This window comes from Rousettus aegyptiacus, unplaced genomic scaffold (genome assembly GCF_014176215.1).
Source record: "Rousettus aegyptiacus isolate mRouAeg1 unplaced genomic scaffold, mRouAeg1.p scaffold_m13_p_15, whole genome shotgun sequence".
Classification (NCBI taxonomy): domain Eukaryota; kingdom Metazoa; phylum Chordata; class Mammalia; order Chiroptera; family Pteropodidae; genus Rousettus; species Rousettus aegyptiacus.
In genome coordinates, this window is record NW_023416290.1 from 27,425,468 (window position 1) to 27,438,570 (window position 13,103).

The 13,103-nt window shown below is 34.5% G+C and overlaps 1 protein-coding gene across 5 annotated transcripts in view; it reads right to left on the reverse strand.

The window, feature by feature from the left end:
- Window positions 1-13,103, reverse strand: part of TRIQK (triple QxxK/R motif containing) — a 107,475-nt gene that overhangs the window by 78,261 nt on the left and 16,111 nt on the right. For 3 of the 5 annotated variants that reach the window (XM_016136212.2, XM_016136211.2, XM_016136209.2), the window contains one exon: window positions 3,932-4,090. The exons of 1 other annotated variant lie outside the window; for it this stretch is intronic. The gene's annotated coding sequence lies outside the window, so the exon portion shown is untranslated. Of the gene's footprint in view, window positions 1-3,931; window positions 4,091-4,868; window positions 4,953-13,103 lie in introns of all 5 variants that reach the window. One more of the 5 variants, XM_016136210.2, reaches the window with a different exon arrangement.

A 13,103-nucleotide genomic window follows, 5' to 3' on the forward strand; every position in this document is an offset into this window, starting at 1 on the left:
GAATATGAAACTAATAAAAGGGTAGGTTAATTCTTCCCTACTTTAACTAGTTTCCTTTCTGGTTCTGTCACTTTTTAGTTAACCAAGCTAAGCTCTTAATTATTTTTAAATGGGTACAGTAATAATTTAAAGGTTAAATTAAATAGCTAATTCATATGAACTACTTAACATGGTGTTTCCCACATAGTAAGAACTCAATAAATGTTATTAGTATCATTACATCATGCTGATTTAATAAATAAGTTACTCACCATTAAAGCAACACACAATCCAAATAATTTTTTTAGACAAAAATAACAACCTAAACCTGATGACCTCAACTCATTAAAGTAGTTAATGAATTCCCTTATATTTAAGGTATAAGAATGGTCTCATAATATACTAAGCTTATACTAATTTAATTACCTATAAATTGTACAGTTTCTGTCATTTGGTCTCCTAACTATCTTCCATCATCAGCTAAGTAGCTCCAATAAAAGTATATTTGAATAATTTTTAAGAGGCCAAATTACATATGCTGTCATTTTGACAAGCATTGGAATATATATAATTAGTATTCAAAAATATTTACTTTTTAAAATGAAAGGCTTCTGAATAACAACAAAATAAGTTTAAACACTAGTTCCTGTTTTTAAAATTGACAACTGAGTTTCTAATCTTTATCAGATGTCCCAAGTTATCTTCCAGTCTAAGAAAAGAATCTTATTAGATCAACCCTTCCTTTTTTTTTTTTTGTTATTCTCTCCTCCAGAGTTATATGTGTTTAATATTTCTACTGAGTCTATTATATCATAATTTTTCATATATCTACCACATGCATTGAGCAGGTCAGTACAGTTCTTTCTGCTAAAGCAATACTCTGACATTAGATAAAACTAGTACTGTCGGCAAGGTCTCAAAAGTTTAATTTGCAATAATAAATTTAGCATCCCAAATGTTTAAAATAATTTTGGACCTAACACTCAATGGTAAACAAGAAACATGATTTTAGAATATACTTTACTTTAAATTGTAGTACTTTCCCAACAATGTCTTCAAAAATCCTTTTAAGAAAAATATCCCAATCACTTTTCTATTTTTTTTTTTCAAAATCAAACTTGACAGTAACATTATACTACTTTATTTAAAATTCTAACATAAAAAATTATTTTATAAAAGCACTGGATAACTATTTCACTAGTTTTAAGAATTTTCCCTCTATTACAAAATCATCACATTAACCAAACTTTTTGGGCAGGGGCTAAATTATATCTAATGAGTCCCTTTAATGGAAACAGCATACACAAAATTCTTTTAAAGTGTATATCTTAGAATTATTGCTGAACTCTAGACAATGTAAAGAAAAAAGCAAATGAGCTTCTCAATTCAACTTTCGAAGTAAAATGTGTAATCTGATTTTTACAAGGGCATAACACTGCCCAGAATCTCCCATTTGACTCAGTCATCATTCCAGCTTACAGAGCTCTCTTGGAATCTTCCATACATCATTGTACTCTGAGTATATGAGCTTGTCTCCCATCACAATGAGAACAGAGATCACTATGTACAAATTATTCATCTGAAAGCTTCTTCTAATTCACTCTCTTACACACACCAACACAAACATTTGCATACATACCGGACACACACAAATCCACACACACATATGCTCAGACACAAACACCGTCCATACCAGTACCTCCACTTTGATCTCAGTGTAAGAAGTGTCCTGTCTCCTGACAAGACTTCCTCTTGACCCAGGAACCCACCCCATACATACATTTTCTACCTTTTTATCTTTTGTTCCCCTTCTTTTCTATATCTTCTGTCATTGCCCTCTTCTGGAGGTGGGGACAGGGGTCTCATCAGCCTTACTGCATTAGCATTATTATAAGTCTTTCTGTCGCCAATCTCCTTCTGCTCAAAACCATCCCTCACCTTGCCTGCAGAATAATCTCTCACAAATAAAATTAAATTTATTTAATCAAGAAATCCTCCTGAAGTATATTATATCATTCAGTGTTTCCCTATGTACTTTAAGATGGAGTTTCAATTCCATAGTCTGATTTAATCTAACCCATGTCTTCCCTCCAATCTCTTCACCTGTCTTTATCCCTCACACATGCTATGTTTCAATTACTTTGAATTACATGCAGGTCTCTAAAAACTACATAACAGCTTACTGCCTTTACACATGCAGTTTCTTTCTCTGAAAATGCTTTCAAATAGTTCTTTACCCGGATATCTTATACTCCTTTAAAACAGTAGAAAGGTATGTCAGTCATTAATTCTGCTCACATATCTTCCAATTTTCCCTCCCCCTGGGTAGAAGGCAGTATTGCACTTCACAGTCCCCTATTTGAAATCAAGCAATTTGCTTTGACCAGTGACACTCTAAATGCAAGTGCTTAATTCGTCACTCTTTCTTCCCATTGCTGCAGTGATCATGGATCCAGATGAAGTCTTTGGTGTCTTGAGTCACAGAGTTTTTCTACAAACTTATTTTGAATATGTAGTCTGTGTAAGAAAGAAACATTTGTTGTGTTAAGACACTGAGAATTTGGCTTGTTTGTTCCTACAGCATAGCCTAGGCTATTCTGACTAATACAGAGTGTGACTTTTTTCAGGAAGCGTTTCATGAGCCCAACACAGTCTGATTCGAATGTTTCTTCTCAAAGTTATGATAGCATTTATTCATACTCTTATCATAACACAACAGTGTAGTAAGATGGCTGCTGTAATTATCCATCTCTCTTTAAAGTGTACTTCTGAGGGAAGGAACTGGGTATTTCATCACTGTATCCTCATGACCTACAACATTGCGTAGACATTGACTCATTCGCTCATCAAGGGTCAGAGACTATCCAGTTGCTAGATGTAGAGTAAAACCAGAGCAAACAAAAAACACTGCCCTCACAGGAAGTAACATTCTTGTGAAGAATTATGACAATAAGCAAGACAAATGTGTATAACATATATAGTTTATCAGAGAGTGGTAAATGGCTAAGTAGAAAATACAGAGCCAGGATATTTAGATGGTGAGCATGTAAGACCTCTTTTAGAAGGTTACCTTTTAATGAAATCTCAAAGTACATCAACTGTCCATGCAGATATCTGGAAATATCAACTCAGTAGAGAGAATACTGCAAAAACCCTGAAATGGGAACATGTCGGCCATATTCAAAAAACAACAGAGGAGCCAGTATAGCTGAGCAAGTGAGTGCTTAGAGATGAGATTGGAGAGGTACCAAGGAGAGGCCAAATCTCTTAGAGACATGTAGGCCAGTTTAAGAGCTTTTATCTTTTATCCTGAGTGAAATGGGGAGACATTGATAAATTCTGAGTGAGAAGTAGAAGAGGACAGGAGAAGATAAGGTCAGAAATATAATGGCGGCCCATAGTCTTTCATGTTATATATTTCCTCTCCTCGCAATACATGTGAAACAAAAGTGTACCAATTAATCAAAAAAGATCCACATAAAATATCAGTTATTCAATATTATGTTTAATGTTGAATAATGTTGAATAACTGATATTTTATGAGGATCTTAATCTGTTTATTACTTACTATGCTGGTATATTGAGTACAACCAATATATAATCACCAAAATATAGTAATGTACCAAAGTACATGGTATATCGAACATCAAGAGAGACCAAGTAATTAATGTAGCAACAAATCCTAGTAGATGATTAATAGTACCAAACAATTTAACAAATAAGTCAGATGAAGACTTATAGCTCTGTGGATATTGCTTAAGTTACTTGGATTTACCCAAATACCACAAAATAATACAAGAAAAATCATTTCCCCATTGCTATACTGCCTGCCTTAAAAACAGCATTCTGAACCCAAGTTCATTACCAGAAACAAACCAAAACAAGAAAACAAAATGAAAAGAAATAAACCAGTCAAAAAACCTTTGCCAAATGTTAAATAAAAGAAACATACCTTGTGTTGTGTCCTTGATGTTGTCAAGTCTGAACTGTGGAAAACTGCCAAGGGGTAAGACGCTTCCCAAGGCAAGACCTTTACTGAGGAAACTGTGCTTGCATCCCTGGCAAATTCAGTTCCAGATAGCAAAACAGTATTCTTGGTTGCTTTTTCTTACTGGAATTCAAAATTTAATATGAAATAGTAAATGAATGATCTGCAGTTCCCTAATTGTCCACAAAATAAAATCTCTGGTAGCATTTTCCAAAGGATTTCTTGGTTTGCTAATTCTGTTTTATGTTCGATTAAGTTTCTATGGACAAATAAACTTTAAAAATGTTGCATACTATGCCACTCTTCTCACAAGACATACTTTCATCAAAAGGCTCTGAGAAGTTCTGTAATAGGAAATCTCAAGTTTATTTAAGTGAAGATGCCTTTTTCACTGTAAAAAATAGTAACATTATTTTTGCAGATTACACTTTCAGAATTGTTCCCTGTATAGCAAATACCAGAAAAAATAGAGGTGTTTCCACTGTATTTTAGAGTCCAATATGAATGTAAAGAGACTGATATGAATTTATTTCCTGTTATTACAACTTACAGAGTCGATCTATAAAAATAATTACATTTATTCAACCATACACTTTTTAGAACATATTAATTTCTAAACAAAATGCTCATTTAAAAGCAACAAGGAAAACAATCAAATAATGTATGATTTATTCATCTTTGTTGAGTAAATATTTACTAAATAACTATTATGTGCCAGCCACTGAACTTATTTCTAGTTTTATGTTTCAATTGTTCTCAGTTAGATAAGTTATCAAATTTAAATAGTTCCAAACACTGTCCAATAATAATAATAATAATAATACCAACTCAAAATTTAACTCCAAATATTTGAAAACAAAAGTTTTACTAATTCAAATCATATCATTAAAAATCAGCTTACAATTTGTAGGCTATTTGTAAACAGCAATAATAATCCAGGTCAAGCATCATAATATGAAAACATAGTCTTCTTTTCAAAATGGCGCTGCAAAAGAATAAAGTTGAACTTCTTCTTCACACCATATACAAAAATTAACTAAAAAAAATCAACTCAAAGAATCCTAGACCTAAATGCAAAGGCTGAGAGTATAAAATACTTAGAAGAAAATATAGGAGCAAAACTTCATAACCTTAGGTTAGGCAATAGTTTTTTACATACAACAGCAAAGCATAAGTAATAAAATTTAAAAATAGATAATCTGAATTTCATCAGTGAAGAAAAAAACAAGCATATATAACAAAGTGAAAAGACAAACCACAGAATGGGAGAAAGTATTTGCAAATCATATACCTGATAAGGGTCTTATATCCAGAATATATGAAGAACACTTAAAACTCAGTAGTAAAACACAAATAACAAAATGAAAAATATGTGGAAAGAATCTGAACAGAAATACAAATTGCCAATAAGTACATAAAAAGATATTCAACATTATCAGTCATTAGGCAAATTCAAATCAAACCCACCATGAAATATCAGTTTACACCCACTAGGATGGCTATACCAAAAGATAGATAACAAGAAGGGGTTGGCAAGGATGTGGAGCAACTAGAACCTTCATACATAGCTGGTGGGAAAGTAAAATGGTGCAGCCATTTTGGAAAACAGTTTGGCAGGTTCTCCAAAAATACAAACATAGAATGACAATATGACCTAGCAAGTCTACTCATAGGTATATACCCAAGATAAATGAAAACATGTCCACATAAAATCTTGTACACAAATGTTCATAACAGCATTATGTTGATAGCCAAAAAGTGAGAAAAATCCATGATGAATAGATAAAAATTATGGTATATTTATATAATGAAATATTATTCAGCTATAAAAATGAATGAAATATTGATATACATTACAACATGGATTAACCTTGAAAACATTATGCTAAGTGAAAGAAGCCAGTCACAAAAGTCAAATTAATGCATCATTCTTACAGTCTCTTTATATGAAATGTTCAGAATGGGAATATCCATAGAGATATAAAATAGATTAATGGTTGCTTAAGGCTAAGTAAGGGTTGGGGCAGAAGAGATGGGGAGTGAATGATAATGGCTGCAGGATTTCTTTCTGGGGTGATGAACGCATTCTAAAATTAGATTGTAGTGATGACTGCACAAGTCTGTGAATATACTAAAAACCATTGAATTGCACACTTTAAAGTGATAAATTTTATAGTTTCAAATTATGTTAAAATAACCTGTTATTAAGAGGGTCATAATAAAATAAGTCTATACTCCTTATCTAAAATATTTAGTCCAGATGTGTCTTGGAAGTTTAAAATTATAAAAGTAATATGTTCCATTTACAATGAAACCTAACTGGAAAAACTAAATTGCCTAATATTTAAGTGTTTTTCCTTCCAAGTATGTACAGATAACAAGAACAAAGAATAACAATTTGAACTCAAATCTATCTAATTACAAACTTCACACACTTTTCTCTACAAGAAAGAATGTGTTCAGATCATCCAGCTGGGACATAGGCTTTCTCTCAGCAAAATGGAAAAAATAATATATATATATATTTACATATATATATATATATAAATCACAGAGGTTACTATAAGGATGAAATGAGATCATTTTTTAAGAAAATAATGTGTCCAATATAAAGATTTACATAAATTTGAGATAAAATCTATAAAAAACTATTTTCACTATGTACCTAAACCAAGATTTAAAATAGGATATGATTTTAGTCAAAACAAGTATGTTAATTTCATTAAAATAAATGATAAACATTAATTTAAACATTGTTTTTTTAACACCTAAGGAAAAAAAAATCAAGTATGTTCAAGTAGTCTATAACTAAACTTCCATCATCTTGAGTTTTCATAAAGTTTTAATAAGTCACATGTAAAAGTGGTACAGTGTATAAACCTACATATTATGTTTGGTTCTAAAACAGTTCTCTCTACACAAAATCCAGATAGATTATTCTTTTACATTATGGATAACTCCTTAAACTTTTGAAAATTTAAAATTACTTCAGTGTCTAGTCAAGATATAAACGGTGTGCATGCCTCCTCCCATGACTGCATTAAAATTACAACTAAATTATGAAACAGTCAATCTGGAGAACGATCTGAAGACTAGCCGAGACTTGTAGGATGGGCGGAAACACAAACAGGGCTGGTCTCACACTCACATGTGGTAGTTGAGCATACAGAGATATATCTTTACTGTGGAGGACCCCCTGGAGGAGTGAGGGGCCCAAGCTTCACACCAGGACTTCCCAGCTCAAAGTTCCAGTGCCAGGAATATGAGTCTCAAAAAATCTGGCTGTAAAAATCAGTGGGGATTCCAGCTGTCCAGGTAAAATAGAAGGGGAGCTGAAAACCGGTATGTCCCCTTTTAAGGGCCCTCATACTGACTCAGTTGTTTGCAGTCACTGACACTGGACTCCAGCAAAAGTACAGCAGCTTAGGAGGTACCACAGAAATGCAGGAAAAGACTTCAGAGCAAGGACTGGAGGGACAGCCACCATTGTCCACCTGTTAAGCCCTCCTCTGATGTAGCCTGCAGATGAGCACCATCTTGCCTCTGTTTAACCGCCCCCACCACCCCCCCCTCCGCCGCTCCCGCCACCCCCCCCCCCCGCCGCCCCCGCCACCCCCCCCCCCCACCACCCCTACATACATGAACACAAGGTCAAAACTGAATGTGCATTGGCCTGGTGAAATCCAGTCTCTCTACCCAGGAGATCCCCCACAATTTGCAAAATGCCTAAGGCAATTCCCTTACTAAGCAATCAGCCCCACCCTGTGCTCTCAGCAGGAGGCATGTTCAACAGCAATCAATAGGTCTCAACTCATGCACCTCCCTCAGGAGGCACTTTCAGTGATGGGCAATCAACCCTAGGCTGTGCTGCAGTATTTCTTCAATAAATCTCAGGTGGTCTACAGGCCAGAGGCAGGCAGGGGTTTGCCTCACTGTGAGGGAGACATTTGCAAGTAGCCACAGGCTTGGCACTGGCAACAATCTGCACTAATCTGGGAAATAGAACTTAATCTACCATGGTAACTCTCTGAGACTCTGCTTCATCCAAATCTGGTACCCCCTGGGGCTCATTCAACTGCTGAGTCTTACAGACAGTGGACAAGCAGCCTCAGGTCTAGGGAGTACTCCGGGCCTTTTGTTAGCTGACCCATGTCAGGTACCGGTGGCAAATGACCTCAGTGAACTGCAGGCCTCTCCTGCATGCCTCCAGGTCCAGCTCAGGCAGCAAATAAACATGAATAGCTTTGTAACACCTACCAGGTAACACCAAGCCAGTCACTGGCAGCACCACACCTTGGCCTATAGAGAAGCCCGTCCTAAGGTGCTCTAAAACCAACACACATGGAGGCTGGCTTTACACCTCAACAGATAATCAATCACCTGATTAGCCCCATAAGCAGCACACACAAAAGGTGGTCTCAACAGGAACACGAGCCCATTGGACTAAACCCCTCTCTGTGGGGTCATCACACAGCAGTTCCAATGCTGTGGGCATGGCCAAGCTTCATGGCCAGTCAGCGTGAGTATCAAACTTACTTACTGAGGTGTCAACAGCAATCAAGGCTCAACTACAACAGTAGAGCACACATAGCCATACAAGGGTCACTCCTGGTACACCTGACACAGGTGATAAGAAAGACTATGCCACTGGGCCACTAGGACACCTACTACATAAGAAAGACTATGCCACTGGGCCACTAGGACACCTACTACATAAGGCCACCCAGCTAAGACTAGGAGACACAGCAGATCTACCTAATACATAAAAACACAGAGAGAAAGACAAAACGAGAAAACAGAGGGACATGTCCCAAATGAAAGAATAGGAGAAAAAAATGAAATGGAGGCAATCAATCTACAGATACAGAGTTCAAACACTGGTTATAAGGATGCCCGATGAACTTAGGGGAAGATCAGATCATCTTAGCAAGAATTTCAACAAAGAGGTAGTAAGCATTAATAAAAAAAAATAGAGAACATAAAAAAAGAACCAGTCAGAAATGGAGACTACAATAACTAAAATGAAGAATGCTCTAAAAGGAATCAATAGTAAATTAAGTGAGAGAGGACTAAATCAGAGAAGGAAGACAAAGTAGCAGAACACACTCAATTAGAAGAGAAAAAAAAGAAAAAAATTTAGGATGGTTTAAGGGACTCCTGGAACATCGAGCATAACTACATTTATATCATAGGGGTACCAGAAGGAGAGAAACGAGAACAAGACTGAGAATCAATTTGAAAAAAATAGTGACAGCAAACTTCCCTAACCTGTCAAAGAAAATAGACATACAAGCCCAGGAAGCACAGAGAGTCCCAAACAAGATGAGCCCAAAGAGGCCCACACCAAGACACATCATAATTAAAATGCTAAAGATTAAAGACAAAGAGAGACTTCTAAAAACACCAAGAGAAAGGCAGCTAGTTACTTACAACAGGACTCCATAAGACTGTCAGCTGATTTCTCAACAGAAACTTTGGAGCCCAGAATGGATTGGCATGAAATATTCCAAGCAATGAAAAGCAAGGACCTACAATCAAGACTATTCTACACAGCGAGGCTATCAATTAAAATTGAAGGTGAGATAAAGAGCTTCCCATACAGGACAAAGCTAAAAGAATGCACCACTACCAAGCTAGTATTGCAAAAAATTTTGAAGGGACCCCTTTAAGAAGAAGGGGAAGAAAAAATAACATTAAGTGTGAAAAACGAAGTAGCAATAACTTTGTACCTATCAATAATCACTTTAAATGTAAAGTGATTAAATTGGATTAAATGTTACAATCAAATGACATACAGTAGATGAATGGATAAAAAAACAAGACCCAGACACATATTGTCTACAAAAGACCCATTTCTAATGCAAGACACACACAGTAAAGGGATAAGAAAAGATATTTCATATATGTATATATATATATATATATATATATATATACATACACACACACACACACACATATATTTCGTGAAAATAAAAGCTGGGGTAGTAATACATATATCAGATAAAATAGGCTTTAACCCATTCCCTATTTCCCCCAAGAATACACACCAGTGGTGCTTATGGCTGCAGTGTTTACCCCAAGATAACTCACAGATTACAGTCCTAACCTTACCCCAAAATTTGCCAGGAAATATCTCACTTTTATTATTATTTTCATGTCATTGTAGTATATTAATAGTCATCGGAAACAAATGACATCATTCTATTTATAATATTCTGTTTTTAGTAGTGGCATTTCCATTTACAAAATATAGTAATTCTCGATTGCCGAAAATGTCAAATTCTAGAAAACGTAGCATTCCTACGTGTAATGTTAAATTAACATTAGCAGAGAGCTGCGCTCTTTTTCTTAAATGGGAAAAGGGTTTTTTTAAAAAAAAAGATAAAATATAAAGGTTATAAGAGACAAAGAAGGACATTATATCATGATAAAGGGATCAATCCAACAAGAAGATATAACTCTAATAAACATTTATGCACCCAACATATATGGAGAGAGAGAAAGAGAGAGAGAGAAGTCTTGATTACTGACTTATATATATAAAAGCAAACAGTGACCAATATAAGGTAGAGATCGCCAGTAATACAGTCATTGTAGAGTACGTTAACACCCCATTGACATCAATGGATGGATCTTCCAGACAGGAAATCAACAAGGAAACAGCAGCCATAAATTACGCACTAGATCAGGTAGATTTAATTGATATTCTAAGAGTGTTTTACTCCAAAGCAGCAGAATATACATTCTTTTCAAGTACCCATAGCACAATTTCCAAGATAGAACATGTTTCACCATGAAACAACACTCAGTAAATTTAAGAAGTTTGAAATCATATTAAGTGTCTTCCCAGACTATAATGGTATGATGCTAATAATTACAAGGAAAAAAATGAAAAAATACACTATACATGGAAGCTAAATAACATGCTGCTGAACAATGAATGGGTTAACAATGAGATCATGAAGAAATCAAAAGATACTTTGAGAAAAATGAGAACACAACTACTCAAAATATATGGGACACAGGAAAATAGTCCTAAGAGAGAAATTCAGAGCAATATAGGCCTACCTCAAGAAACAAGAAAAATCTCAAATCAACAATCTAACCCTAATCTAGCTGAATGAACTAGAAAAGTACAACAAACAAAGCCCAAAGTGAGTAGAAGAAAGGATAATAAAGATCAGAGTGAAAATAAACACGGAATAATTGCATTATTTCAAAAAATAATACAAAAGATCAACAAAATCAAGAGCTTGATCTTCGAAAAGATAAAATTATTTAACCAGATGGATCAAGAAGGAGGGAGGACCCAAATAAATAAAATAAAATCAGAAATGAAAGACAAGTGACAATCAACTTCACAGAAATACAAAGGATTATTAAAAAAAATACTATGAGCCATTATATGCCAACAAATTGGACAATTTGGAAGAAATGGATACATTCCTAAAAACATACAATCTCCCAAAACTGAGTCAAGAAGTTACAGAAAATCTGAAACAACCAATTGCTACTAATGAAATTGAATCAGTAATCAAAAAACTCCCAACAAATAAAGGGCCTGGACTGGACAGTGCCATAGATGATTTTCACTAAACCTTCAAAAAAGAATTAACACATGTTATTCTCAAACTTTTCTAAAAAATTTAAGAGGAAAGTCTCCCAAGCTCATTTTATGAAGCCACCATTACCCTGATTCCAAAACCAGACAAAGACGATTCAAAAAATAAAATAATAGGCCAATATCCTTGCTGAACCCTGATAGAAAAATTCACAACAAAATACTAGCAAATTGAATTCAGCAATAAATTGAAAAGATCATGTACCATGATTAAGTAGGATTTATCCTGATAGGCATAGTTGGTAAATATCCAGAAGTGAATTAATGTGAAATACTTACTACATTAACAAATTGACAGATAAACATCATATGATCATATCAATAGATGCAGAAAAGGCCTTTGACAAAATCCATCATCTATATGTAATAAAAAAAAAAACTCTCAGGAAAGTGGGAGTTGAGAAAATATACCTCAATGTAATAAAGGCTAGATATGATAAATTCACAGATAAGATCACACTCAATGGGAAAAGCTAAAAGTGTTTTCCCTAAGATCAGGAACAAGGCAAAGAAGTCCACTTTAACCACTTTTATTCAACATAGTATTGGAAGTTCTAATCACAGTGATCAGACAAGGAAAAGAAATAAAAGGCATTTAAATTGGAAAGGAAAAAGAAATACTGTCATTATTGCAGAAGACATAATACTATGTATAGAGAGCCCTAAAGATTCCACCAAAAAATTGTTACAGATGATAAATGAATTCTGTAAAATAGCAGGTTACAAAATTATATTAAGAAATCAGTTGCATTTTTATACACCAGTGATGAACTGTCAGAGATATTAAGAAAACGATCCCATTTATAATTGCATCAAAAAATAAATGAATGAATAAAAAGTATAGAAATATATTTAACGAAGGAGGTAAAAGACTTGTTCTCAGAAAATTTTAAGTCATTGAAAAACAAAATTTAAGAAGATACAAATAAACGGAAGCATATAGAGTGCTCATGAGTAGAAACAATTCAACATCATTAAAATGACCATACTACCCAAAGTAATCTATAGATCAATACAATCCCTAACAAAATACCAAGGGCATTTTTTGCAAAACAGGAAAAAATACTCCTAAAATTTATATGGAACCATAAGAGATCCAGAATAGATATGACAGTCTTGAGAAAGAAGAACAAAGTTGGAGGTATCACACTACCTGATAGCAAACCAAGCTATAGTAATGAAAACAGCATGGTATTGGCATAAAAATAGACACATCGATCAGTGAAACAAAATAGAGAGTCCAGAAATAAATCCACACTTATATGGCCATTTAATCTATGACAAAGGAGGCAAGAATATACAATGGGGTAAAGATAGTCTGGTCAATAAATGGTGTCGGGAAAATTGGACTGTTACGTGCAAAAGATGAAACTGGACCACCTTCTTACACTATATACAAGAATAAACTCAGACATCAGAAACATGGTGGAGTGAGAGATGTCCTCAGATTTCTCTCCTTGAAACAACAATAAGAAGAGCATCTAAAACTCAACAAAAAACAACCAACCTGCA